Raw genomic sequence first — 6,000 nt, 5'->3', positions numbered from 1 at the left:
GCCATCCTTTCTGAACAGTTTATATCCAACCACAACAGTACTCCAGTCTTGTGAGTTATCCCACAAAGTCTCTGTTATTCCAATCGCATCATAATTCCTTGACTGTGCCAGGACTTCCAGTTCTCCCTGCTTGTTTCCTAGGCTTCTTACATTTGTGTATAGGCACTGTAAAGGTTATGATCTACGGAATCTATTCATCCTATTTGTATGCATGTATCATTTTTGTATTTGAAGTTATGAATATTGGCTGTGTAGTTGCTTGATTTTTAAGTAGCCTTGGTAAAGCTTTTGGTCAGCTTCCTGAGAAAGGAATGTGCAAATTAAGTGCCCAATTAAAAACCACTTAATGGACAATGGATCTTGGACAGCTCCAATCCACATAAGAAGTCTACCTGAGGACCTTCAAGGTACCATGTGAACCATGGCTACTACCTGTAGGTTCTGAGTTGTGCATAGACATGTGACTTGCCCATATGACTCCAAAACTCCATCTTGTAGCTGGAATTCTACACAGGGGGACGGAGGGGTATCCACCCACAAAAGAAAGTCTATTTAAGCCCCTGGGGAACCCCTCCATTTTGTCTTCAGCTGGCTCAAGAGATAGCCTCTCTACCCCCAGGGATACCTGAAAGAAACTGGAACAAAGGACAGTAACTGCAGAGGTGTGAGAGATTGCTGGACCCAGACTAGAAGGAGATTAGTCTGTAAAAGAAGCTTACAGGAACACCACAGAAGCTGAATTTTTTTCTGTATTCAGTTTTCTTACTGTATTAGGCTCAGACTTGGATGTTTTGTTTTATTTTATTTTACTTGGTAATTCACTTTATTCTGTCTGTTACTACTTGGAACCACTTAAATCCTACTTTCTGTATTTAATAAAATGACTTTTTACTTATTAATTAACCTGGAGTATGTATTAATACTTGAGTGGGCAAACAGCTGTGCATATCTCTCTATCAGTGTTATAGAGCGTGAACAACTTATGAGTTTACTCTGTATAAGCTTTATACAGGGTAAAATGGATTTATTTGGGGTTTGGATCCCATGGGAAGTCGGGCATCTGAGTGTTAAAGACAGGAACACTTCATAAACTGCTTTCAATTAAGCCTACAGCTGTTAGGGGATGTGTTTGGACTCTCACTCTAGGGAAACAGGAGCTGAGATCCGCAGGGTCAACCTGGGTTAGCCCTAAACCACATTCAGTGCTGACAGGTTACTACAACTCTGTCACCTTTTGGAACCATAGCATGTAACTCATTTGCATATGCATGCTGCCTGCTTTAACTCTCTTATTTCATTTGCCTAGTTAATAAACCTTTAGTTAGTTTTTTACAGGATTGGCTGCAAGCGTTGTCTTTGGTGTGTGATCTAAGTTCTAGCTTGCCTTGCAAGATAGACTGGAATGACCCCAGGGACTGTGACTCTGTGGTAAGACTGTTATAGCGCTTCAGGAATTCACTCTTCTTACTAGGGGTATGGCTACACTTGAAATTTCAAAGCGCTGCCGTGGCAGCGCTTTGAAGTGCGAGTGTGGTTGCAGAGCCAGTGCTGGGAGAGAGCTCTCCCAGCGCTGTACGTACTCCACATCCTCATGGGGTTTAGCTTGCAGCGCTGGGAGCCGCGGTCCCAGCGCTGTGGCACTGTTCACACTGGCGCTTTACAGCGCTGTATCTTGCAGCGCTCAGGGGGGTGTTTTTTCACACCCCTGAACGAGAAAGTTGCAGTGCTGTAAAGCGCCAGTGTAGCCAAGGCCTGGGTTAGCGAAAGCTAATCATCAAACATACACCAGTTTGGAGTCTCTGCCCTGAGATTGGCACTCAGGGTAGTGGGCAGTGTGACAATGACCATTTGTCTCCAATATTCTCACTCTCGATTATGGGAATCTCTGTTGGATGATCAACTTATTCTTGTTTCCACAACAGTAGAACCTCAGACTGGTTAACCACACTCCTCATTTGCAACCAGAAGTGCGCAATCCGGCAGCAACAGAGACCATTCCTTTGCTAATGGTTGTGAGATTGCCTTAGCAGCTAGTTCCTTAGGTAGGATGAATTGCATTGAGTCCTGCCATCTTGGATACATCTAACTCCTGTTCAGGTCTGGAGAAGATAAACACAGGGGCGGCTCTAGGCATTTTGTCACCCCAAGCACGGCAGGCAGGCTGCCTTCGGCGGCTTGCCTGCGGGAGGTCCCCGGTCCCGCGGATTTGGTGGCCTGCCTGTGGGAGGTCCGTCGAAGCCGTGGGACCAGCAGACGCTCTTCAGGCATGCTGCCGAAGGCAACCTGCCTGCTGCCCTTGCGGCGACTGGCAGAGCGCCTCCCACCCCCATAGCTTTCTGCCCCAGGCACGCGCTTGGCATGCTGGTGCCTGGAGCTGCCCCTGGGTAAACAGAGTGTCCAAGAGTTCAGTCTGATCACCATCCAGTCTGGCTGTCTGGCTGCAGGTGTTGGCTGGGGTGGGCACAGCTACAGGTGCTGGGGGGAGCTGTTTTTCAGGGTCATCCTCCTCCTCTCTCAGCCTGATTTTATGTCTGTTATAAAATAAGTTATAGTCTTTTTTACATGACGCTTAATGCCTATTTTGCTTCAGTCTTCAGGTTAATGGTTAACAGAGACCAGGTACTCAGCACAATTAATATTAACAACCAGGGGGAAGAAACACAAGCCAAACTAGGGAATGATCAGGTTAAGGAATAGTTCTGTTATTACAGAAGTTAAAGTCTTTTTTGACATGGTTTAAACAAAATTTGTTTTATATATATATGTAAAAACCTGTTATTTTTTTTTTGTTTGTATTTTTATTAGCATGAGGCGATCTGTTTCTCTTGTGGGATTTGCAGGAGCTAAGGTTTTTATGGGTGGAAGCGGGATAAAAACACAAGAAGCAATGCGGGAGTGGGTGGATCTGTGTATTGCAGAGTAGGACTAGAGCGGGGTTAAAAAAATAGTCATATGCAGGGCTCCCATACACATCCCAGGTCATGCCGTCAGCAGCCTTGTCTCCAGTGTCTTTCCTAGGCCCAGACGTACATGTCCTGCCCGATGTGTTTCAGCTCTGGAGTCCTGCTGACCAGACAGCACAACTCTGGGTGTGCAATGGGAAGGTGTCGCGTGCTCCCTGGGAGGAAACTATTCTGCATTTACAGAAGATTTTTGATTCTTTTCTTCTTCTCCTGGGAAGCGAAAGGCGGTGATGTGTGGGATGGGGCTGATGTGGGGGTTGGGGACACAGTTGCTTCCTTCCCCTCCCCAGCCCCCCCGCTGACAAGAGCACAGTGGGGTGGCTGGGGTGCACAGGGCACTGTGCAGGGTACAATCCACAGAGAGGTGTGGCAATTGGCTGTTGAGGGCCAGAGCAGCAGAGAGTGTGAGGTGCCTCCATTCCTCCTCCTCTTTCACCCGGGTTGGAAGGTGAACTCTGCAGATGAACTTCTGAACCTTGGGGCTTCACTGACCAAGGACAGCAACTGTGAGTTGGGTGACTCTTGAGTTGCTGGACTTAAGACCCTGCGGGGAAAAGGACACTGCCCAACTTACCTGGGGTGGATCTTTTGCTCAAAGTTTGTGTTATGAATCCTGTTTGTGGTGTTTCCCCACATAATGCCGCATTGTTACTCTCCTTTATTGCAAGGCTTTTCCTACACACAGACTCTGTGCTAGTGAGAGGGTAAGTATTGCCTCTTAGAGGAGCCCAGGGGGGTGGTATGTAATTGTCCCAGGTCACTGGGTGGGGGCTCAAGCCGGTTATGCATTGTGTTATTGAAACAGAACCCCTAGATACTGAACCCGGCCCTTGTTGCTGCCAAGCCTGACAGGTAGAAGGGTTACATAAATAAAAAACAAACAGAGTGATATTCCTCAGGGGCTGCTTAAATGAAACCTACTCCCTCTTCAGGAGTTTGTTGCACTCCCAGGAAGCAGGAGGTAAAATTTCAGAAGACCTGCAAGAGATCTGAACAGAGCAAGCACAGACACCACAGCCAAGTGTTACCATAGAACATTTCAAGTGTCATCGCAGAGTGAGGAGCAAGGTGAAACTGTAGCTGTGTATGTGGAAGAGCTAAAAATATTAGCTGACTAGCGATTGGATGGAAATGTCCTATGTGCTGCAGGGGAGATTAGTGATACCACAAACCAATGAGGGAATTCAAAGACGATTGCTGGCAGAAGGGGACATAAGTTGGCCCAAAGCAACAGACTGAGCAACAGCAATGGGAGCAGCAGTGAAAAAATGTACAAGCTTTGCACTTAAAATGCAGGGACAATCAAAGTGACTCAGGCTCCTGAGAGGTGTTTCCGCATCAGTTTGTAACTTTAAAATGGCAGATCTTATGCCTCGGAGGGCAGAGCTGGATGTACACCTCATGTGCTCCTAGGCACTGCATCTTCAGCGCCTCCACTGCCTACAGCTGACCTTCATGTTGCACACAGTTTTAGAGAGGTAAGATGCCCCTAGAATGCCTGGCACCCCTAGACATGTGCCTACTATGCCTATTTGGAACTCCAGCCCCGCCCGAGGGTAGACCTCAATGGTATGTCTACACAGCATACTAAGTCAGGGTTCTGACTCAGGTTTAAGACCAAGCCCCGCTTCTGTCCACACAGAACTTAGTTTGACTCAGGCTTTCAGTGTCTGTGGGGTCAGAGCTGAAATCCCACTGTGATGCAAGTCAGAGCCCAAACGTTTTGTAGTGTGGATGCAGCTCAGCTCCATGTCACCAGACTCGGGTGTGGAGAGTCTGCCAACACTAACATTCCCCAGGGACTGCGCTTCCTGGCCCTTCAATTCCAAAACTTGCCACTTGCTTCCCAGGAACCTTACATAACATGGGGATCCTGATAATGGCCTCCTTTGTAAACGACATCGAAACTTTCTGAGGAAATGAGCTACAGAAGAGGTAGGTAGTCTTAGGGTGCAGGTCCAACACAGGCTGGTGAGTCCCCTCTCCTCAACAAGGGGTCAGCTGCTGCTCTGGAGATGAAAGGCTCTTGGTATCCCCTCAACCATAAGGCCTTGTAATGTCCTAGGGACGATTCCCCTCTGGGTTCCTGACTGGGACGTCGGTTATTCCTTCCCCTGAGAATCCATCCTTAAGATTGGAGACTGGAGACTGGCCACTTCCAGGGGCTGTGGGAGATGAGTCAGAGCTGTGGGACACCAGTGTGGTGCTGAGGTGGGCCAGCTACTGCTCTCATTTACCCGGGTGCAGGGCAGGAGTAACTCTTCTGAATTCAATGGGATTTCTCCAGATTTTTCTGTGGAATATTCCAGCTGCAGGGATGGTTCCAACAGGGTTCCCATGCCCAGGAAAAACAGAGCCTGCTCCCTTCCCCTACCTCAATGAGCAGCAATCAGCTGTTTGTAAAGAACCAGAAGCTTCCTCTCCCATGCAAAGGCTGCAGTGCCTGGAGCTGGGTAGGAGCAGGGAGGTGTTTCAGACACACAAGGCTCTGCTTTCCCTCCACGTTCTTCATTGCTGTGTAGGTGGGGTTGGACTGAGCTCCCCTCTGACATGGCGTGATGAGCTGGGGGAACAGACTCCAGGAGCACACTGTGTTTCTGGAAGCACCCTGCTGTGCCTAGGAACTCAGCACAGGGAGCTGCTTTGTCAAAGTGACCCCTTTTGGCTGGTGTTGGGTTACAAATCACTTTAGTAGGGAGTGCAGGGGAATGGCATGTTGTCACCCTGATTGTGTGAGGAAAGGGCAGCAGAACTGTGCTTAACCTGCCCTGATTGACCCACACTCACTAAGCAGGGGGGTAGGGGTGCCAAATCCCCTGAGAGTGAGAGAGAAAGAGGGTGGGGACAGGTGTCTGTATCTGGGGGTGTGGGCTCTGCCTAAAGAGTCCTAGATGCCATTTGACCATGTCCCTCCCCACTGTGTAAAGGCAGAGCTGATCAGACACACTGGAGAGTCTTTCTTTTGCTAACAGGTTTCAGAGTGGTAGCCGTATTAGTCTGTATCAGTAAAGAGAACGAGGAGGACTTGTGGCACCTT

This window comes from Gopherus flavomarginatus, chromosome 16 (genome assembly GCF_025201925.1).
Source record: "Gopherus flavomarginatus isolate rGopFla2 chromosome 16, rGopFla2.mat.asm, whole genome shotgun sequence".
Classification (NCBI taxonomy): domain Eukaryota; kingdom Metazoa; phylum Chordata; order Testudines; family Testudinidae; genus Gopherus; species Gopherus flavomarginatus.
Note: the sequence above shows the minus strand (reverse complement) of the source record.